Source organism: Neovison vison, unplaced genomic scaffold (assembly GCF_020171115.1).
Source record: "Neovison vison isolate M4711 unplaced genomic scaffold, ASM_NN_V1 Scaffold_122, whole genome shotgun sequence".
NCBI classification, from domain to species: Eukaryota; Metazoa; Chordata; class Mammalia; order Carnivora; family Mustelidae; genus Neogale; species Neogale vison.
This window is the reverse complement of record NW_025334911.1, coordinates 106,769-128,007: the sequence shown is the minus strand read 5'-3', so window position 1 is coordinate 128,007 and position 21,239 is coordinate 106,769. Positions and strand designations below refer to the sequence as shown.

General features: G+C 72.4%; 10 non-coding genes across 10 annotated transcripts; all 10 read left to right on the top strand.

The window, feature by feature from the left end:
• Window positions 1–321: 321 nt before the first annotated feature.
• Window positions 322–440, top strand: LOC122898053. The gene has a single exon (XR_006382790.1). It is a non-coding gene; the product is annotated as a 5S ribosomal RNA (ribosomal RNA).
• A 2,184-nt stretch (window positions 441–2,624) lies between these two features.
• On the top strand, window positions 2,625–2,743 carry LOC122898052. Its single transcript, XR_006382789.1, has one exon. It is a non-coding gene; the product is annotated as a 5S ribosomal RNA (ribosomal RNA).
• Window positions 2,744–4,925: 2,182 nt separating this feature from the next.
• On the top strand, window positions 4,926–5,044 carry LOC122898051. Its single transcript, XR_006382788.1, has one exon. It is a non-coding gene; the product is annotated as a 5S ribosomal RNA (ribosomal RNA).
• Window positions 5,045–7,221: 2,177 nt separating this feature from the next.
• On the top strand, window positions 7,222–7,340 carry LOC122898129. The gene has a single exon (XR_006382863.1). It is a non-coding gene; the product is annotated as a 5S ribosomal RNA (ribosomal RNA).
• Window positions 7,341–9,526: 2,186 nt separating this feature from the next.
• LOC122898128 lies at window positions 9,527–9,645 on the top strand. The gene has a single exon (XR_006382862.1). It is a non-coding gene; the product is annotated as a 5S ribosomal RNA (ribosomal RNA).
• Window positions 9,646–11,827: 2,182 nt separating this feature from the next.
• LOC122898127 lies at window positions 11,828–11,946 on the top strand. Its single transcript, XR_006382861.1, has one exon. It is a non-coding gene; the product is annotated as a 5S ribosomal RNA (ribosomal RNA).
• Window positions 11,947–14,138: 2,192 nt separating this feature from the next.
• On the top strand, window positions 14,139–14,257 carry LOC122898125. The gene has a single exon (XR_006382859.1). It is a non-coding gene; the product is annotated as a 5S ribosomal RNA (ribosomal RNA).
• Window positions 14,258–16,439: 2,182 nt separating this feature from the next.
• On the top strand, window positions 16,440–16,558 carry LOC122898074. The gene has a single exon (XR_006382811.1). It is a non-coding gene; the product is annotated as a 5S ribosomal RNA (ribosomal RNA).
• A 2,182-nt stretch (window positions 16,559–18,740) lies between these two features.
• LOC122898124 lies at window positions 18,741–18,859 on the top strand. Its single transcript, XR_006382858.1, has one exon. It is a non-coding gene; the product is annotated as a 5S ribosomal RNA (ribosomal RNA).
• Window positions 18,860–21,036: 2,177 nt separating this feature from the next.
• Window positions 21,037–21,155, top strand: LOC122898122. Its single transcript, XR_006382856.1, has one exon. It is a non-coding gene; the product is annotated as a 5S ribosomal RNA (ribosomal RNA).
• The last annotated feature ends 84 nt before the right edge of the window (window positions 21,156–21,239 follow it).

The following is a 21,239-nucleotide window of genomic DNA, read 5'->3' as shown; positions in this document are numbered from 1 at the left end:
CCAGGTGGCCAGCTGGGCCAGGCCTAGGGCGCTGGGTGGGCGCTGGGGGGCGCTGTGCTCACCGCGCGCGGGCCCGAGGACACAGCCCCTTGCCACCTGCAGAGGCACGGGGCGGAGGGGCTGGGGAGTCCCGGGATGGGAGAGTGCCCGGAGGGACTTTGGCGAGGCCCCGGGGCCCGCAGGCGTCTGGGCCCCTGGGCGGGCGGGCGGGCGGGGAGGCAGGCGCCAGGACAAGGACAGGCGGAGGGGTGAGCCGCGGCGCGCGCCGGGGCCCGCGAAGCGCGCAGCAGGCTCTTGGGGCGGCCAGCTGCGGCGGCAGGCGTCTACGGCCATACCACCCTGAACGCGCCCGATCTCGTCTGATCTCGGAAGCTAAGCAGGGTCGGGCCTGGTTAGTACTTGGATGGGAGACCGCCTGGGAATACCGGGTGCTGTAGGCTTTTTCTTTCGCCCCCAAACGCTTGTCTTGTTTGGCCTTCCTCTTTTCTCTCCCCCTTCGGCCTCCCTCCCACTCGCTTGGCCGCCAACGCGGCGGCCTCCCAGCAGTCCCTGAACGCCGCAGCCCCTGAGCCCGGTCACCTCGGGCCCCTGACCCCCCCGACCCCTGGCCACCCCAGCCCCAGCATCGCGGGCCCCTGGCCCCAAAAGGGCGGCCCGCTGCACGGGCGGCCGGCCACAACCCAGCCTTTCCGCCTCCACGCCACGAGGCCCAGCCGCGCCTCAGCCGACCTTGGGGGGCTGCTGGCAGGGAGAGGCAGTGTTGGAGGGGGCTCGGGGGCCAGAGGCAGGGAAAGGGGGACCGGGGTGAGGACCACGGCCATGGACGCGGGGAGGGGGTGGGGGCCGACGGGCTGTGGGAGGAGGGCGGGGAGGGGCGGGCCGGGGCCGGGGTTGTGGGGGACAGGAGGCAGGAGCGGGCCTCGACCCCGGGCTCGGGCAACCTCTCCTCGGGCCTGTGCGCCCGGGCCCGGGCCCTGGGCCCTGGATCCCCTAGCGAGGCCCTCGGGCTGCCCCCAGCTCCAAAGCCCACCGGCAGCCCGCCCCACCGCCCCACCCCTCCCGGCGCCCCCGCGACCTGGGCCCACCCTGCCCCTTCTCTCCACCGGGCCTGGGCTCCGCTCAGGCCGGAAGGGCATTCCCTTCCTTCTCACCGACCACCTCCCCTTCGCCCCTGGGGCCCCGCGCCCGGGCCGAGGTGCCCAGGACGCCAGATGGCCGACCCTCGTGGGCTCCCGGCGCCTTGGGCACTCGGCTCCACCCTGCGTCTCCCGGGAGCAGCCACGGCAAGCGCGGGGCTGTCTCGCTCCGAGAAAGACCGGAGGCGCCGCACACCGGGCCAAGAGAGGCCCCCGCCCCGCCCCCGGCCCCACGCCACACCCCACACCCCACACCCCACACCCCATACCCCACACCAGAAGACTAGACCCATGAAAGAATCCCTGGCAGGCCCCCAGGCCAGACCGGGTGCTGGGCAGGAAAGGGAGCCGAACGGGACTGCTGACACCTCACCGGCAGGTCCTCGGGCTCCCCGGGCTCCTCCGGCAGCTCCAGGGCGCCGCCACCTAGGCCAAAGCCCTGCCCACGCACGCCGGCCCTCCCTCCCGGGACAGGTGCCAGGCCACCGCAGCCTCCTGGGTGGGTGGTGTCTTGTCCGAGTGCGTGTGTGCGCGGGTGTGTGCGTGCGTGTGTGTGTTCCTGTGCGTGTGAGTGGGTGTGTGTGAGCGTTGCGTGCACCCGTGTCTCCGACCCGGTCCCTGTCCCCATGCCGGTCAGGGTCACCGCGTCTGTCCTGGGAGCTGGGGGTGTGGAGGGTCTGGGGGGGTGGGGGGGACTGCGGGTTGGAGAGTCTGTCTCTGGGGCTCTGCGTTCTGGCCGTCTGTGCAGACATCCCTCAGTCTGTGTCTGTCCCTGTGTCTCCGTGGGTATCCCTGTGTCCGTGTAGGTGAGCCGGCCTATCGTGTCTCTGGTCAGGGCCTGTTGCGGGTGGGTGGCGAGGGGAAGCGCGCGGAGGAAGGGTCACGGGGCGGGGCTGCCGCTTCTGGGCTGGTGTGTGGCATCGCCCGTGTCCTCGTGGCCTCGGGTGGGCTGGGAGCGAGGCGGGGTGCAGAGGAGGGGAGAACCGAACCCGTCCAAGCCGTGCCGAGCCGAGCCGAGCCGAGCCGAGCCGAGCCGAGCCGAGCCGAGCAGAGCTGACTGGAGGAGAGTAGAGGAGAGCAGAGGAGAGCAGAGGAGAGGAGAGCATAAGAGAGCAGAGGAGAGGAGAGGAGAGGAGAGCAGAGGAGAGGAGAGGAGAGGAGGGAAGGCCAGGTGGCCAGCTGGGCCAGGCCTAGGGCGCTGGGTGGGCGCTGGGGGGCGCTGTGCTCACCGCGCGCGGGCCCGAGGACACAGCCCCTTGCCACCTGCAGAGGCACGGGGCGGAGGGGCTGGGGAGTCCCGGGATGGGAGAGTGCCCGGAGGGACTTTGGCGAGGCCCCGGGGCCCGCAGGCGTCTGGGCCCCTGGGCGGGCGGGCGGGCGGGGAGGCAGGCGCCAGGACAAGGACAGGCGGAGGGGTGAGCCGCGGCGCGCGCCGGGGCCCGCGAAGCGCGCAGCAGGCTCTTGGGGCGGCCAGCTGCGGCGGCAGGCGTCTACGGCCATACCACCCTGAACGCGCCCGATCTCGTCTGATCTCGGAAGCTAAGCAGGGTCGGGCCTGGTTAGTACTTGGATGGGAGACCGCCTGGGAATACCGGGTGCTGTAGGCTTTTTCTTTCGCCCCCAAACGCTTGTCTTGTTTGGCCTTCCTCTTTTCTCTCCCCCTTCGGCCTCCCTCCCACTCGCTTGGCCGCCAACGCGGCGGCCTCCCAGCAGTCCCTGAACGCCGCAGCCCCTGAGCCCGGTCACCTCGGGCCCCTGACCCCCCCGACCCCTGGCCACCCCAGCCCCAGCATCGCGGGCCCCTGGCCCCAAAAGGGCGGCCCGCTGCACGGGCGGCCGGCCACAACCCAGCCTTTCCGCCTCCACGCCACGAGGCCCAGCCGCGCCTCAGCCGACCTTGGGGGGCTGCTGGCAGGGAGAGGCAGTGTTGGAGGGGGCTCGGGGGCCAGAGGCAGGGAAAGGGGGACCGGGGTGAGGACCACGGCCATGGACGCGGGGAGGGGGTGGGGGCCGACGGGCTGTGGGAGGAGGGCGGGGAGGGGCGGGCCGGGGCCGGGGTTGTGGGGGACAGGAGGCAGGAGCGGGCCTCGACCCCGGGCTCGGGCAACCTCTCCTCGGGCCTGTGCGCCCGGGCCCGGGCCCTGGGCCCTGGATCCCCTAGCGAGGCCCTCGGGCTGCCCCCAGCTCCAAAGCCCACCGGCAGCCCGCCCCACCGCCCCACCCCTCCCGGCGCCCCCGCGACCTGGGCCCACCCTGCCCCTTCTCTCCACCGGGCCTGGGCTCCGCTCAGGCCGGAAGGGCATTCCCTTCCTTCTCACCGACCACCTCCCCTTCGCCCCTGGGGCCCCGCGCCCGGGCCGAGGTGCCCAGGACGCCAGATGGCCGACCCTCGTGGGCTCCCGGCGCCTTGGGCACTCGGCTCCACCCTGCGTCTCCCGGGAGCAGCCACGGCAAGCGCGGGGCTGTCTCGCTCCGAGAAAGACCGGAGGCGCCGCACACCGGGCCAAGAGAGGCCCCCGCCCCGCCCCCGGCCCCACGCCACACCCCACACCCCACACCCCACACCCCATACCCCACACCAGAAGACTAGACCCATGAAAGAATCCCTGGCAGGCCCCCAGGCCAGACCGGGTGCTGGGCAGGAAAGGGAGCCGAACGGGACTGCTGACACCTCACCGGCAGGTCCTCGGGCTCCCCGGGCTCCTCCGGCAGCTCCAGGGCGCCGCCACCTAGGCCAAAGCCCTGCCCACGCACGCCGGCCCTCCCTCCCGGGACAGGTGCCAGGCCACCGCAGCCTCCTGGGTGGGTGGTGTCTTGTCCGAGTGCGTGTGTGCGCGGGTGTGTGCGTGCGTGTGTGTGTTCCTGTGCGTGTGAGTGGGTGTGTGAGCGTTGCGTGCACCCGTGTCTCCGACCCGGTCCCTGTCCCCATGCCGGTCAGGGTCACCGCGTCTGTCCTGGGAGCTGGGGGTGTGGAGGGTCTGGGGGGGTGGGGGGGACTGCGGGTTGGAGAGTCTGTCTCTGGGGCTCTGCGTTCTGGCCGTCTGTGCAGACATCCCTCAGTCTGTGTCTGTCCCTGTGTCTCCGTGGGTATCCCTGTGTCCGTGTAGGTGAGCCGGCCTATCGTGTCTCTGGTCAGGGCCTGTTGCGGGTGGGTGGCGAGGGGAAGCGCGCGGAGGAAGGGTCACGGGGCGGGGCTGCCGCTTCTGGGCTGGTGTGTGGCATCGCCCGTGTCCTCGTGGCCTCGGGTGGGCTGGGAGCGAGGCGGGGTGCAGAGGAGGGGAGAACCGAACCCGTCCAAGCCGTGCCGAGCCGAGCCGAGCCGAGCCGAGCCGAGCCGAGCCGAGCCGAGCAGAGCTGACTGGAGGAGAGTAGAGGAGAGCAGAGGAGAGCAGAGGAGAGGAGAGCATAAGAGAGCAGAGGAGAGGAGAGGAGAGGAGAGCAGAGGAGAGGAGAGGAGAGGAGGGAAGGCCAGGTGGCCAGCTGGGCCAGGCCTAGGGCGCTGGGTGGGCGCTGGGGGGCGCTGTGCTCACCGCGCGCGGGCCCGAGGACACAGCCCCTTGCCACCTGCAGAGGCACGGGGCGGAGGGGCTGGGGAGTCCCGGGATGGGAGAGTGCCCGGAGGGACTTTGGCGAGGCCCCGGGGCCCGCAGGCGTCTGGGCCCCTGGGCGGGCGGGCGGGCGGGGAGGCAGGCGCCAGGACAAGGACAGGCGGAGGGGTGAGCCGCGGCGCGCGCCGGGGCCCGCGAAGCGCGCAGCAGGCTCTTGGGGCGGCCAGCTGCGGCGGCAGGCGTCTACGGCCATACCACCCTGAACGCGCCCGATCTCGTCTGATCTCGGAAGCTAAGCAGGGTCGGGCCTGGTTAGTACTTGGATGGGAGACCGCCTGGGAATACCGGGTGCTGTAGGCTTTTTCTTTCGCCCCCAAACGCTTGTCTTGTTTGGCCTTCCTCTTTTCTCTCCCCCTTCGGCCTCCCTCCCACTCGCTTGGCCGCCAACGCGGCGGCCTCCCAGCAGTCCCTGAACGCCGCAGCCCCTGAGCCCGGTCACCTCGGGCCCCTGACCCCCCCGACCCCTGGCCACCCCAGCCCCAGCATCGCGGGCCCCTGGCCCCAAAAGGGCGGCCCGCTGCACGGGCGGCCGGCCACAACCCAGCCTTTCCGCCTCCACGCCACGAGGCCCAGCCGCGCCTCAGCCGACCTTGGGGGGCTGCTGGCAGGGAGAGGCAGTGTTGGAGGGGGCTCGGGGGCCAGAGGCAGGGAAAGGGGGACCGGGGTGAGGACCACGGCCATGGACGCGGGGAGGGGGTGGGGGCCGACGGGCTGTGGGAGGAGGGCGGGGAGGGGCGGGCCGGGGCCGGGGTTGTGGGGGACAGGAGGCAGGAGCGGGCCTCGACCCCGGGCTCGGGCAACCTCTCCTCGGGCCTGTGCGCCCGGGCCCGGGCCCTGGGCCCTGGATCCCCTAGCGAGGCCCTCGGGCTGCCCCCAGCTCCAAAGCCCACCGGCAGCCCGCCCCACCGCCCCACCCCTCCCGGCGCCCCCGCGACCTGGGCCCACCCTGCCCCTTCTCTCCACCGGGCCTGGGCTCCGCTCAGGCCGGAAGGGCATTCCCTTCCTTCTCACCGACCACCTCCCCTTCGCCCCTGGGGCCCCGCGCCCGGGCCGAGGTGCCCAGGACGCCAGATGGCCGACCCTCGTGGGCTCCCGGCGCCTTGGGCACTCGGCTCCACCCTGCGTCTCCCGGGAGCAGCCACGGCAAGCGCGGGGCTGTCTCGCTCCGAGAAAGACCGGAGGCGCCGCACACCGGGCCAAGAGAGGCCCCCGCCCCGCCCCCGGCCCCACGCCACACCCCACACCCCACACCCCACACCCCATACCCCACACCAGAAGACTAGACCCATGAAAGAATCCCTGGCAGGCCCCCAGGCCAGACCGGGTGCTGGGCAGGAAAGGGAGCCGAACGGGACTGCTGACACCTCACCGGCAGGTCCTCGGGCTCCCCGGGCTCCTCCGGCAGCTCCAGGGCGCCGCCACCTAGGCCAAAGCCCTGCCCACGCACGCCGGCCCTCCCTCCCGGGACAGGTGCCAGGCCACCGCAGCCTCCTGGGTGGGTGGTGTCTTGTCCGAGTGCGTGTGTGCGCGGGTGTGTGCGTGCGTGTGTGTGTTCCTGTGCGTGTGAGTGGGTGTGTGAGCGTTGCGTGCACCCGTGTCTCCGACCCGGTCCCTGTCCCCATGCCGGTCAGGGTCACCGCGTCTGTCCTGGGAGCTGGGGGTGTGGAGGGTCTGGGGGGGTGGGGGGGACTGCGGGTTGGAGAGTCTGTCTCTGGGGCTCTGCGTTCTGGCCGTCTGTGCAGACATCCCTCAGTCTGTGTCTGTCCCTGTGTCTCCGTGGGTATCCCTGTGTCCGTGTAGGTGAGCCGGCCTATCGTGTCTCTGGTCAGGGCCTGTTGCGGGTGGGTGGCGAGGGGAAGCGCGCGGAGGAAGGGTCACGGGGCGGGGCTGCCGCTTCTGGGCTGGTGTGTGGCATCGCCCGTGTCCTCGTGGCCTCGGGTGGGCTGGGAGCGAGGCGGGGTGCAGAGGAGGGGAGAACCGAACCCGTCCAAGCCGTGCCGAGCCGAGCCGAGCCGAGCCGAGCCGAGCCGAGCCGAGCAGAGCTGACTGGAGGAGAGTAGAGGAGAGCAGAGGAGAGCAGAGGAGAGGAGAGCATAAGAGAGCAGAGGAGAGGAGAGGAGAGGAGAGCAGAGGAGAGGAGAGGAGAGGAGGGAAGGCCAGGTGGCCAGCTGGGCCAGGCCTAGGGCGCTGGGTGGGCGCTGGGGGGCGCTGTGCTCACCGCGCGCGGGCCCGAGGACACAGCCCCTTGCCACCTGCAGAGGCACGGGGCGGAGGGGCTGGGGAGTCCCGGGATGGGAGAGTGCCCGGAGGGACTTTGGCGAGGCCCCGGGGCCCGCAGGCGTCTGGGCCCCTGGGCGGGCGGGCGGGCGGGGAGGCAGGCGCCAGGACAAGGACAGGCGGAGGGGTGAGCCGCGGCGCGCGCCGGGGCCCGCGAAGCGCGCAGCAGGCTCTTGGGGCGGCCAGCTGCGGCGGCAGGCGTCTACGGCCATACCACCCTGAACGCGCCCGATCTCGTCTGATCTCGGAAGCTAAGCAGGGTCGGGCCTGGTTAGTACTTGGATGGGAGACCGCCTGGGAATACCGGGTGCTGTAGGCTTTTTCTTTCGCCCCCAAACGCTTGTCTTGTTTGGCCTTCCTCTTTTCTCTCCCCCTTCGGCCTCCCTCCCACTCGCTTGGCCGCCAACGCGGCGGCCTCCCAGCAGTCCCTGAACGCCGCAGCCCCTGAGCCCGGTCACCTCGGGCCCCTGACCCCCCCGACCCCTGGCCACCCCAGCCCCAGCATCGCGGGCCCCTGGCCCCAAAAGGGCGGCCCGCTGCACGGGCGGCCGGCCACAACCCAGCCTTTCCGCCTCCACGCCACGAGGCCCAGCCGCGCCTCAGCCGACCTTGGGGGGCTGCTGGCAGGGAGAGGCAGTGTTGGAGGGGGCTCGGGGGCCAGAGGCAGGGAAAGGGGGACCGGGGTGAGGACCACGGCCATGGACGCGGGGAGGGGGTGGGGGCCGACGGGCTGTGGGAGGAGGGCGGGGAGGGGCGGGCCGGCCGGGGCCGGGGTTGTGGGGGACAGGAGGCAGGAGCGGGCCTCGACCCCGGGCTCGGGCAACCTCTCCTCGGGCCTGTGCGCCCGGGCCCGGGCCCTGGGCCCTGGATCCCCTAGCGAGGCCCTCGGGCTGCCCCCAGCTCCAAAGCCCACCGGCAGCCCGCCCCACCGCCCCACCCCTCCCGGCGCCCCCGCGACCTGGGCCCACCCTGCCCCTTCTCTCCACCGGGCCTGGGCTCCGCTCAGGCCGGAAGGGCATTCCCTTCCTTCTCACCGACCACCTCCCCTTCGCCCCTGGGGCCCCGCGCCCGGGCCGAGGTGCCCAGGACGCCAGATGGCCGACCCTCGTGGGCTCCCGGCGCCTTGGGCACTCGGCTCCACCCTGCGTCTCCCGGGAGCAGCCACGGCAAGCGCGGGGCTGTCTCGCTCCGAGAAAGACCGGAGGCGCCGCACACCGGGCCAAGAGAGGCCCCCGCCCCGCCCCCGGCCCCACGCCACACCCCACACCCCACACCCCACACCCCATACCCCACACCAGAAGACTAGACCCATGAAAGAATCCCTGGCAGGCCCCCAGGCCAGACCGGGTGCTGGGCAGGAAAGGGAGCCGAACGGGACTGCTGACACCTCACCGGCAGGTCCTCGGGCTCCCCGGGCTCCTCCGGCAGCTCCAGGGCGCCGCCACCTAGGCCAAAGCCCTGCCCACGCACGCCGGCCCTCCCTCCCGGGACAGGTGCCAGGCCACCGCAGCCTCCTGGGTGGGTGGTGTCTTGTCCGAGTGCGTGTGTGCGCGGGTGTGTGCGTGCGTGTGTGTGTTCCTGTGCGTGTGAGTGGGTGTGTGAGCGTTGCGTGCACCCGTGTCTCCGACCCGGTCCCTGTCCCCATGCCGGTCAGGGTCACCGCGTCTGTCCTGGGAGCTGGGGGTGTGGAGGGTCTGGGGGGGTGGGGGGGACTGCGGGTTGGAGAGTCTGTCTCTGGGGCTCTGCGTTCTGGCCGTCTGTGCAGACATCCCTCAGTCTGTGTCTGTCCCTGTGTCTCCGTGGGTATCCCTGTGTCCGTGTAGGTGAGCCGGCCTATCGTGTCTCTGGTCAGGGCCTGTTGCGGGTGGGTGGCGAGGGGAAGCGCGCGGAGGAAGGGTCACGGGGCGGGGCTGCCGCTTCTGGGCTGGTGTGTGGCATCGCCCGTGTCCTCGTGGCCTCGGGTGGGCTGGGAGCGAGGCGGGGTGCAGAGGAGGGGAGAACCGAACCCGTCCAAGCCGTGCCGAGCCGAGCCGAGCCGAGCCGAGCCGAGCCGAGCCGAGCCGAGCAGAGCTGACTGGAGGAGAGTAGAGGAGAGCAGAGGAGAGCAGAGGAGAGGAGAGCATAAGAGAGCAGAGGAGAGGAGAGGAGAGGAGAGCAGAGGAGAGGAGAGGAGAGGAGGGAAGGCCAGGTGGCCAGCTGGGCCAGGCCTAGGGCGCTGGGTGGGCGCTGGGGGGCGCTGTGCTCACCGCGCGCGGGCCCGAGGACACAGCCCCTTGCCACCTGCAGAGGCACGGGGCGGAGGGGCTGGGGAGTCCCGGGATGGGAGAGTGCCCGGAGGGACTTTGGCGAGGCCCCGGGGCCCGCAGGCGTCTGGGCCCCTGGGCGGGCGGGCGGGCGGGGAGGCAGGCGCCAGGACAAGGACAGGCGGAGGGGTGAGCCGCGGCGCGCGCCGGGGCCCGCGAAGCGCGCAGCAGGCTCTTGGGGCGGCCAGCTGCGGCGGCAGGCGTCTACGGCCATACCACCCTGAACGCGCCCGATCTCGTCTGATCTCGGAAGCTAAGCAGGGTCGGGCCTGGTTAGTACTTGGATGGGAGACCGCCTGGGAATACCGGGTGCTGTAGGCTTTTTCTTTCGCCCCCAAACGCTTGTCTTGTTTGGCCTTCCTCTTTTCTCTCCCCCTTCGGCCTCCCTCCCACTCGCTTGGCCGCCAACGCGGCGGCCTCCCAGCAGTCCCTGAACGCCGCAGCCCCTGAGCCCGGTCACCTCGGGCCCCTGACCCCCCCGACCCCTGGCCACCCCAGCCCCAGCATCGCGGGCCCCTGGCCCCAAAAGGGCGGCCCGCTGCACGGGCGGCCGGCCACAACCCAGCCTTTCCGCCTCCACGCCACGAGGCCCAGCCGCGCCTCAGCCGACCTTGGGGGGCTGCTGGCAGGGAGAGGCAGTGTTGGAGGGGGCTCGGGGGCCAGAGGCAGGGAAAGGGGGACCGGGGTGAGGACCACGGCCATGGACGCGGGGAGGGGGTGGGGGCCGACGGGCTGTGGGAGGAGGGCGGGGAGGGGCGGGCCGGGGCCGGGGTTGTGGGGGACAGGAGGCAGGAGCGGGCCTCGACCCCGGGCTCGGGCAACCTCTCCTCGGGCCTGTGCGCCCGGGCCCGGGCCCTGGGCCCTGGATCCCCTAGCGAGGCCCTCGGGCTGCCCCCAGCTCCAAAGCCCACCGGCAGCCCGCCCCACCGCCCCACCCCTCCCGGCGCCCCCGCGACCTGGGCCCACCCTGCCCCTTCTCTCCACCGGGCCTGGGCTCCGCTCAGGCCGGAAGGGCATTCCCTTCCTTCTCACCGACCACCTCCCCTTCGCCCCTGGGGCCCCGCGCCCGGGCCGAGGTGCCCAGGACGCCAGATGGCCGACCCTCGTGGGCTCCCGGCGCCTTGGGCACTCGGCTCCACCCTGCGTCTCCCGGGAGCAGCCACGGCAAGCGCGGGGCTGTCTCGCTCCGAGAAAGACCGGAGGCGCCGCACACCGGGCCAAGAGAGGCCCCCGCCCCGCCCCCGGCCCCACGCCACACCCCACACCCCACACCCCACACCCCATACCCCACACCAGAAGACTAGACCCATGAAAGAATCCCTGGCAGGCCCCCAGGCCAGACCGGGTGCTGGGCAGGAAAGGGAGCCGAACGGGACTGCTGACACCTCACCGGCAGGTCCTCGGGCTCCCCGGGCTCCTCCGGCAGCTCCAGGGCGCCGCCACCTAGGCCAAAGCCCTGCCCACGCACGCCGGCCCTCCCTCCCGGGACAGGTGCCAGGCCACCGCAGCCTCCTGGGTGGGTGGTGTCTTGTCCGAGTGCGTGTGTGCGCGGGTGTGTGCGTGCGTGTGTGTGTTCCTGTGCGTGTGAGTGGGTGTGTGAGCGTTGCGTGCACCCGTGTCTCCGACCCGGTCCCTGTCCCCATGCCGGTCAGGGTCACCGCGTCTGTCCTGGGAGCTGGGGGTGTGGAGGGTCTGGGGGGGTGGGGGGGACTGCGGGTTGGAGAGTCTGTCTCTGGGGCTCTGCGTTCTGGCCGTCTGTGCAGACATCCCTCAGTCTGTGTCTGTCCCTGTGTCTCCGTGGGTATCCCTGTGTCCGTGTAGGTGAGCCGGCCTATCGTGTCTCTGGTCAGGGCCTGTTGCGGGTGGGTGGCGAGGGGAAGCGCGCGGAGGAAGGGTCACGGGGCGGGGCTGCCGCTTCTGGGCTGGTGTGTGGCATCGCCCGTGTCCTCGTGGCCTCGGGTGGGCTGGGAGCGAGGCGGGGTGCAGAGGAGGGGAGAACCGAACCCGTCCAAGCCGTGCCGAGCCGAGCCGAGCCGAGCCGAGCCGAGCCGAGCCGAGCCGAGCAGAGCTGACTGGAGGAGAGTAGAGGAGAGCAGAGGAGAGCAGAGGAGAGGAGAGCATAAGAGAGCAGAGGAGAGGAGAGGAGAGGAGAGCAGAGGAGAGGAGAGGAGAGGAGGGAAGGCCAGGTGGCCAGCTGGGCCAGGCCTAGGGCGCTGGGTGGGCGCTGGGGGGCGCTGTGCTCACCGCGCGCGGGCCCGAGGACACAGCCCCTTGCCACCTGCAGAGGCACGGGGCGGAGGGGCTGGGGAGTCCCGGGATGGGAGAGTGCCCGGAGGGACTTTGGCGAGGCCCCGGGGCCCGCAGGCGTCTGGGCCCCTGGGCGGGCGGGCGGGCGGGGAGGCAGGCGCCAGGACAAGGACAGGCGGAGGGGTGAGCCGCGGCGCGCGCCGGGGCCCGCGAAGCGCGCAGCAGGCTCTTGGGGCGGCCAGCTGCGGCGGCAGGCGTCTACGGCCATACCACCCTGAACGCGCCCGATCTCGTCTGATCTCGGAAGCTAAGCAGGGTCGGGCCTGGTTAGTACTTGGATGGGAGACCGCCTGGGAATACCGGGTGCTGTAGGCTTTTTCTTTCGCCCCCAAACGCTTGTCTTGTTTGGCCTTCCTCTTTTCTCTCCCCCTTCGGCCTCCCTCCCACTCGCTTGGCCGCCAACGCGGCGGCCTCCCAGCAGTCCCTGAACGCCGCAGCCCCTGAGCCCGGTCACCTCGGGCCCCTGACCCCCCCGACCCCTGGCCACCCCAGCCCCAGCATCGCGGGCCCCTGGCCCCAAAAGGGCGGCCCGCTGCACGGGCGGCCGGCCACAACCCAGCCTTTCCGCCTCCACGCCACGAGGCCCAGCCGCGCCTCAGCCGACCTTGGGGGGCTGCTGGCAGGGAGAGGCAGTGTTGGAGGGGGCTCGGGGGCCAGAGGCAGGGAAAGGGGGACCGGGGTGAGGACCACGGCCATGGACGCGGGGAGGGGGTGGGGGCCGACGGGCTGTGGGAGGAGGGCGGGGAGGGGCGGGCCGGGGCCGGGGTTGTGGGGGACAGGAGGCAGGAGCGGGCCTCGACCCCGGGCTCGGGCAACCTCTCCTCGGGCCTGTGCGCCCGGGCCCGGGCCCTGGGCCCTGGATCCCCTAGCGAGGCCCTCGGGCTGCCCCCAGCTCCAAAGCCCACCGGCAGCCCGCCCCACCGCCCCACCCCTCCCGGCGCCCCCGCGACCTGGGCCCACCCTGCCCCTTCTCTCCACCGGGCCTGGGCTCCGCTCAGGCCGGAAGGGCATTCCCTTCCTTCTCACCGACCACCTCCCCTTCGCCCCTGGGGCCCCGCGCCCGGGCCGAGGTGCCCAGGACGCCAGATGGCCGACCCTCGTGGGCTCCCGGCGCCTTGGGCACTCGGCTCCACCCTGCGTCTCCCGGGAGCAGCCACGGCAAGCGCGGGGCTGTCTCGCTCCGAGAAAGACCGGAGGCGCCGCACACCGGGCCAAGAGAGGCCCCCGCCCCGCCCCCGGCCCCACGCCACACCCCACACCCCACACCCCACACCCCATACCCCACACCAGAAGACTAGACCCATGAAAGAATCCCTGGCAGGCCCCCAGGCCAGACCGGGTGCTGGGCAGGAAAGGGAGCCGAACGGGACTGCTGACACCTCACCGGCAGGTCCTCGGGCTCCCCGGGCTCCTCCGGCAGCTCCAGGGCGCCGCCACCTAGGCCAAAGCCCTGCCCACGCACGCCGGCCCTCCCTCCCGGGACAGGTGCCAGGCCACCGCAGCCTCCTGGGTGGGTGGTGTCTTGTCCGAGTGCGTGTGTGCGCGGGTGTGTGCGTGCGTGTGTGTGTTCCTGTGCGTGTGAGTGGGTGTGTGAGCGTTGCGTGCACCCGTGTCTCCGACCCGGTCCCTGTCCCCATGCCGGTCAGGGTCACCGCGTCTGTCCTGGGAGCTGGGGGTGTGGAGGGTCTGGGGGGGTGGGGGGGACTGCGGGTTGGAGAGTCTGTCTCTGGGGCTCTGCGTTCTGGCCGTCTGTGCAGACATCCCTCAGTCTGTGTCTGTCCCTGTGTCTCCGTGGGTATCCCTGTGTCCGTGTAGGTGAGCCGGCCTATCGTGTCTCTGGTCAGGGCCTGTTGCGGGTGGGTGGCGAGGGGAAGCGCGCGGAGGAAGGGTCACGGGGCGGGGCTGCCGCTTCTGGGCTGGTGTGTGGCATCGCCCGTGTCCTCGTGGCCTCGGGTGGGCTGGGAGCGAGGCGGGGTGCAGAGGAGGGGAGAACCGAACCCGTCCAAGCCGTGCCGAGCCGAGCCGAGCCGAGCCGAGCCGAGCCGAGCCGAGCCGAGCCGAGCCGAGCAGAGCTGACTGGAGGAGAGTAGAGGAGAGCAGAGGAGAGCAGAGGAGAGGAGAGCATAAGAGAGCAGAGGAGAGGAGAGGAGAGGAGAGCAGAGGAGAGGAGAGGAGAGGAGGGAAGGCCAGGTGGCCAGCTGGGCCAGGCCTAGGGCGCTGGGTGGGCGCTGGGGGGCGCTGTGCTCACCGCGCGCGGGCCCGAGGACACAGCCCCTTGCCACCTGCAGAGGCACGGGGCGGAGGGGCTGGGGAGTCCCGGGATGGGAGAGTGCCCGGAGGGACTTTGGCGAGGCCCCGGGGCCCGCAGGCGTCTGGGCCCCTGGGCGGGCGGGCGGGCGGGGAGGCAGGCGCCAGGACAAGGACAGGCGGAGGGGTGAGCCGCGGCGCGCGCCGGGGCCCGCGAAGCGCGCAGCAGGCTCTTGGGGCGGCCAGCTGCGGCGGCAGGCGTCTACGGCCATACCACCCTGAACGCGCCCGATCTCGTCTGATCTCGGAAGCTAAGCAGGGTCGGGCCTGGTTAGTACTTGGATGGGAGACCGCCTGGGAATACCGGGTGCTGTAGGCTTTTTCTTTCGCCCCCAAACGCTTGTCTTGTTTGGCCTTCCTCTTTTCTCTCCCCCTTCGGCCTCCCTCCCACTCGCTTGGCCGCCAACGCGGCGGCCTCCCAGCAGTCCCTGAACGCCGCAGCCCCTGAGCCCGGTCACCTCGGGCCCCTGACCCCCCCGACCCCTGGCCACCCCAGCCCCAGCATCGCGGGCCCCTGGCCCCAAAAGGGCGGCCCGCTGCACGGGCGGCCGGCCACAACCCAGCCTTTCCGCCTCCACGCCACGAGGCCCAGCCGCGCCTCAGCCGACCTTGGGGGGCTGCTGGCAGGGAGAGGCAGTGTTGGAGGGGGCTCGGGGGCCAGAGGCAGGGAAAGGGGGACCGGGGTGAGGACCACGGCCATGGACGCGGGGAGGGGGTGGGGGCCGACGGGCTGTGGGAGGAGGGCGGGGAGGGGCGGGCCGGGGCCGGGGTTGTGGGGGACAGGAGGCAGGAGCGGGCCTCGACCCCGGGCTCGGGCAACCTCTCCTCGGGCCTGTGCGCCCGGGCCCGGGCCCTGGGCCCTGGATCCCCTAGCGAGGCCCTCGGGCTGCCCCCAGCTCCAAAGCCCACCGGCAGCCCGCCCCACCGCCCCACCCCTCCCGGCGCCCCCGCGACCTGGGCCCACCCTGCCCCTTCTCTCCACCGGGCCTGGGCTCCGCTCAGGCCGGAAGGGCATTCCCTTCCTTCTCACCGACCACCTCCCCTTCGCCCCTGGGGCCCCGCGCCCGGGCCGAGGTGCCCAGGACGCCAGATGGCCGACCCTCGTGGGCTCCCGGCGCCTTGGGCACTCGGCTCCACCCTGCGTCTCCCGGGAGCAGCCACGGCAAGCGCGGGGCTGTCTCGCTCCGAGAAAGACCGGAGGCGCCGCACACCGGGCCAAGAGAGGCCCCCGCCCCGCCCCCGGCCCCACGCCACACCCCACACCCCACACCCCACACCCCATACCCCACACCAGAAGACTAGACCCATGAAAGAATCCCTGGCAGGCCCCCAGGCCAGACCGGGTGCTGGGCAGGAAAGGGAGCCGAACGGGACTGCTGACACCTCACCGGCAGGTCCTCGGGCTCCCCGGGCTCCTCCGGCAGCTCCAGGGCGCCGCCACCTAGGCCAAAGCCCTGCCCACGCACGCCGGCCCTCCCTCCCGGGACAGGTGCCAGGCCACCGCAGCCTCCTGGGTGGGTGGTGTCTTGTCCGAGTGCGTGTGTGCGCGGGTGTGTGCGTGCGTGTGTGTGTTCCTGTGCGTGTGAGTGGGTGTGTGAGCGTTGCGTGCACCCGTGTCTCCGACCCGGTCCCTGTCCCCATGCCGGTCAGGGTCACCGCGTCTGTCCTGGGAGCTGGGGGTGTGGAGGGTCTGGGGGGGTGGGGGGGACTGCGGGTTGGAGAGTCTGTCTCTGGGGCTCTGCGTTCTGGCCGTCTGTGCAGACATCCCTCAGTCTGTGTCTGTCCCTGTGTCTCCGTGGGTATCCCTGTGTCCGTGTAGGTGAGCCGGCCTATCGTGTCTCTGGTCAGGGCCTGTTGCGGGTGGGTGGCGAGGGGAAGCGCGCGGAGGAAGGGTCACGGGGCGGGGCTGCCGCTTCTGGGCTGGTGTGTGGCATCGCCCGTGTCCTCGTGGCCTCGGGTGGGCTGGGAGCGAGGCGGGGTGCAGAGGAGGGGAGAACCGAACCCGTCCAAGCCGTGCCGAGCCGAGCCGAGCCGAGCCGAGCCGAGCCGAGCCGAGCCGAGCAGAGCTGACTGGAGGAGAGTAGAGGAGAGCAGAGGAGAGCAGAGGAGAGGAGAGCATAAGAGAGCAGAGGAGAGGAGAGGAGAGGAGAGCAGAGGAGAGGAGAGGAGAGGAGGGAAGGCCAGGTGGCCAGCTGGGCCAGGCCTAGGGCGCTGGGTGGGCGCTGGGGGGCGCTGTGCTCACCGCGCGCGGGCCCGAGGACACAGCCCCTTGCCACCTGCAGAGGCACGGGGCGGAGGGGCTGGGGAGTCCCGGGATGGGAGAGTGCCCGGAGGGACTTTGGCGAGGCCCCGGGGCCCGCAGGCGTCTGGGCCCCTGGGCGGGCGGGCGGGCGGGGAGGCAGGCGCCAGGACAAGGACAGGCGGAGGGGTGAGCCGCGGCGCGCGCCGGGGCCCGCGAAGCGCGCAGCAGGCTCTTGGGGCGGCCAGCTGCGGCGGCAGGCGTCTACGGCCATACCACCCTGAACGCGCTCGATCTCGTCTGATCTCGGAAGCTAAGCAGGGTCGGGCCTGGTTAGTACTTGGATGGGAGACCGCCTGGGAATACCGGGTGCTGTAGGCTTTTTCTTTCGCCCCCAAACGCTTGTCTTGTTTGGCCTTCCTCTTTTCTCTCCCCCTTCGGCCTCCCTCCCACTCGCTTGGCCGCCAACGCGGCGGCCTCCCAGCAGTCCCTGAACGCCGCAGCCCCTGAGCCCGGTCACCTCGGGCCCCTGACCCCCCCGACCCCTGGCCACCCCAGCCCCAGCATCGCGGGCCCCTGGCCCCAAAAGGGCGGCCCGCTGCACGGGCGGCCGGCCACAACCCAGCCTTTCCGCCTCCACGCCACGAGGCCCAGCCGCGCCTCAGCCGACCTTGGGGGGCTGCTGGCAGGGAGAGGCAGTGTTGGAGGGGGCTCGGGGGCCAGAGGCAGGGAAAGGGGGACCGGGGTGAGGACCACGGCCATGGACGCGGGGAGGGGGTGGGGGCCGACGGGCTGTGGGAGGAGGGCGGGGAGGGGCGGGCCGGGGCCGGGGTTGTGGGGGACAGGAGGCAGGAGCGGGCCTCGACCCCGGGCTCGGGCAACCTCTCCTCGGGCCTGTGCGCCCGGGCCCGGGCCCTGGGCCCTGGATCCCCTAGCGAGGCCCTCGGGCTGCCCCCAGCTCCAAAGCCCACCGGCAGCCCGCCCCACCGCCCCACCCCTCCCGGCGCCCCCGCGACCTGGGCCCACCCTGCCCCTTCTCTCCACCGGGCCTGGGCTCCGCTCAGGCCGGAAGGGCATTCCCTTCCTTCTCACCGACCACCTCCCCTTCGCCCCTGGGGCCCCGCGCCCGGGCCGAGGTGCCCAGGACGCCAGATGGCCGACCCTCGTGGGCTCCCGGCGCCTTGGGCACTCGGCTCCACCCTGCGTCTCCCGGGAGCAGCCACGGCAAGCGCGGGGCTGTCTCGCTCCGAGAAAGACCGGAGGCGCCGCACACCGGGCCAAGAGAGGCCCCCGCCCCGCCCCCGGCCCCACGCCACACCCCACACCCCACACCCCACACCCCATACCCCACACCAGAAGACTAGACCCATGAAAGAATCCCTGGCAGGCCCCCAGGCCAGACCGGGTGCTGGGCAGGAAAGGGAGCCGAACGGGACTGCTGACACCTCACCGGCAGGTCCTCGGGCTCCCCGGGCTCCTCCGGCAGCTCCAGGGCGCCGCCACCTAGGCCAAAGCCCTGCCCACGCACGCCGGCCCTCCCTCCCGGGACAGGTGCCAGGCCACCGCAGCCTCCTGGGTGGGTGGTGTCTTGTCCGAGTGCGTGTGTGCGCGGGTGTGTGCGTGCGTGTGTGTGTTCCTGTGCGTGTGAGTGGGTGTGTGAGCGTTGCGTGCACCCGTGTCTCCGACCCGGTCCCTGTCCCCATGCCGGTCAGGGTCACCGCGTCTGTCCTGGGAGCTGGGGGTGTGGAGGGTCTGGGGGGGTGGGGGGGACTGCGGGTTGGAGAGTCTGTCTCTGGGGCTCTGCGTTCTGGCCGTCTGTGCAGACATCCCTCAGTCTGTGTCTGTCCCTGTGTCTCCGTGGGTATCCCTGTGTCCGTGTAGGTGAGCCGGCCTATCGTGTCTCTGGTCAGGGCCTGTTGCGGGTGGGTGGCGAGGGGAAGCGCGCGGAGGAAGGGTCACGGGGCGGGGCTGCCGCTTCTGGGCTGGTGTGTGGCATCGCCCGTGTCCTCGTGGCCTCGGGTGGGCTGGGAGCGAGGCGGGGTGCAGAGGAGGGGAGAACCGAACCCGTCCAAGCCGTGCCGAGCCGAGCCGAGCCGAGCCGAGCCGAGCCGAGCCGAGCCGAGCAGAGCTGACTGGAGGAGAGTAGAGGAGAGCAGAGGAGAGCAGAGGAGAGGAGAGCATAAGAGAGCAGAGGAGAGGAGAGGAGAGGAGAGCAGAGGAGAGGAGAGGAGAGGAGGGAAGGCCAGGTGGCCAGCTGGGCCAGGCCTAGGGCGCTGGGTGGGCGCTGGGGGGCGCTGTGCTCACCGCGCGCGGGCCCGAGGACACAGCCCCTTGCCACCTGCAGAGGCACGGGGCGGAGGGGCTGGGGAGTCCCGGGATGGGAGAGTGCCCGGAGGGACTTTGGCGAGGCCCCGGGGCCCGCAGGCGTCTGGGCCCCTGGGCGGGCGGGCGGGCGGGGAGGCAGGCGCCAGGACAAGGACAGGCGGAGGGGTGAGCCGCGGCGCGCGCCGGGGCCCGCGAAGCGCGCAGCAGGCTCTTGGGGCGGCCAGCTGCGGCGGCAGGCGTCTACGGCCATACCACCCTGAACGCGCCCGATCTCGTCTGATCTCGGAAGCTAAGCAGGGTCGGGCCTGGTTAGTACTTGGATGGGAGACCGCCTGGGAATACCGGGTGCTGTAGGCTTTTTCTTTCGCCCCCAAACGCTTGTCTTGTTTGGCCTTCCTCTTTTCTCTCCCCCTTCGGCCTCCCTCCCACTCGCTTGGCCGCCAACGCGGCGGCCTCCCAGCAGTCCCTGAACGCCGCAGCCCCTGAGCCCGGTCACCTCGGGCCCCTGACCCCCCCGACCCCTGGCCACCCCAGCCCCAGCATCGCGGGCCCCTGGCCCCAAAAGGGCGGCCCGCTGCACGGGCGGCCGGCCACAACCCAGCCTTTCCGCCTCCACGCCACGAGGCCCAGCCGCGCCTCAGCCGACCTTGGGGGGCTGCTGGCAGGGAGAGGCAGTGTTGGAGGGGGCTCGGGGGCCAGAGGCAGGGAAAGGGGGACCGGGGTGAGGACCACGGCCATGGACGCGGGGAGGGGGTGGGGGCCGACGGGCTGTGGGAGGAGGGCGGGGAGGGGCGGGCCGGGGCCGGGGTTGTGGGGGACAGGAGGCAGGAGCGGGCCTCGACCCCGGGCTCGGGCAACCTCTCCTCGGGCCTGTGCGCCCGGGCCCGGGCCCTGGGCCCTGGATCCCCTAGCGAGGCCCTCGGGCTGCCCCCAGCTCCAAAGCCCACCGGCAGCCCGCCCCACCGCCCCACCCCTCCCGGCGCCCCCGCGACCTGGGCCCACCCTGCCCCTTCTCTCCACCGGGCCTGGGCTCCGCTCAGGCCGGAAGGGCATTCCCTTCCTTCTCACCGACCACCTCCCCTTCGCCCCTGGGGCCCCGCGCCCGGGCCGAGGTGCCCAGGACGCCAGATGGCCGACCCTCGTGGGCTCCCGGCGCCTTGGGCACTCGGCTCCACCCTGCGTCTCCCGGGAGCAGCCACGGCAAGCGCGGGGCTGTCTCGCTCCGAGAAAGACCGGAGGCGCCGCACACCGGGCCAAGAGAGGCCCCCGCCCCGCCCCCGGCCCCACGCCACACCCCACACCCCACACCCCACACCCCATACCCCACACCAGAAGACTAGACCCATGAAAGAATCCCTGGCAGGCCCCCAGGCCAGACCGGGTGCTGGGCAGGAAAGGGAGCCGAACGGGACTGCTGACACCTCACCGGCAGGTCCTCGGGCTCCCCGGGCTCCTCCGGCAGCTCCAGGGCGCCGCCACCTAGGCCAAAGCCCTGCCCACGCACGCCGGCCCTCCCTCCCGGGACAGGTGCCAGGCCACCGCAGCCTCCTGGGTGGGTGGTGTCTTGTCCGAGTGCGTGTGTGCGCGGGTGTGTGCGTGCGTGTGTGTGTTCCTGTGCGTGTGAGTGGGTGTGTGAGCGTTGCGTGCACCCGTGTCTCCGACCCGGTCCCTGTCCCCATGCCGGTCAGGGTCACCGCGTCTGTCCTGGGAGCTGGGGGTGTGGAGGGTCTGGGGGGGTGGGGGGGACTGCGGGTTGGAGAGTCTGTCTCTGGGGCTCTGCGTTCTGGCCGTCTGTGCAGACATCCCTCAGTCTGTGTCTGTCCCTGTGTCTCCGTGGGTATCCCTGTGTCCGTGTAGGTGAGCCGGCCTATCGTGTCTCTGGTCAGGGCCTGTTGCGGGTGGGTGGCGAGGGGAAGCGCGCGGAGGAAGGGTCACGGGGCGGGGCTGCCGCTTCTGGGCTGGTGTGTGGCATCGCCCGTGTCCTCGTGGCCTCGGGTGGGCTGGGAGCGAGGCGGGGTGCAGAGGAGGGGAGAACCGAACCCGTCCAAGCCGTGCCGAGCCGAGCCGAGCCGAGCCGAGCCGAGCCGAGCCGAGCAGAGCTGACTGGAGGAGAGTAGAGGAGAGCAGAGGAGAGCAGAGGAGAGGAGAGCATAAGAGAGCAGAGGAGAGGAGAGGAGAGGAGAGCAGAGGAGAGGAGAGGAGAGGAGGGAAGGCCAGGTGGCCAGCTGGGCCAGGCCTAGGGCGCTGGGTGGGCGCTGGGGGGCGCTGTGCTCACCGCGCGCGGGCCCGAGGACACAGCCCCTTGCCACCTGCAGAGGCACGGGGCGGAGGGGCTGGGGAGTCCCGGGATGGGAGAGTGCCCGGAGGGACTTTGGCGAGGCCCCGGGGCCCGCAGGCGTCTGGGCCCCTGGGCGGGCGGGCGGGCGGGGAGGCAGGCGCCAGGACAAGGACAGGCGGAGGGGTGAGCCGCGGCGCGCGCCGGGGCCCGCGAAGCGCGCAGCAGGCTCTTGGGGCGGCCAGCTGCGGCGGCAGGCGTCTACGGCCATACCACCCTGAACGCGCCCGATCTCGTCTGATCTCGGAAGCTAAGCAGGGTCGGGCCTGGTTAGTACTTGGATGGGAGACCGCCTGGGAATACCGGGTGCTGTAGGCTTTTTCTTTCGCCCCCAAACGCTTGTCTTGTTTGGCCTTCCTCTTTTCTCTCCCCCTTCGGCCTCCCTCCCACTCGCTTGGCCGC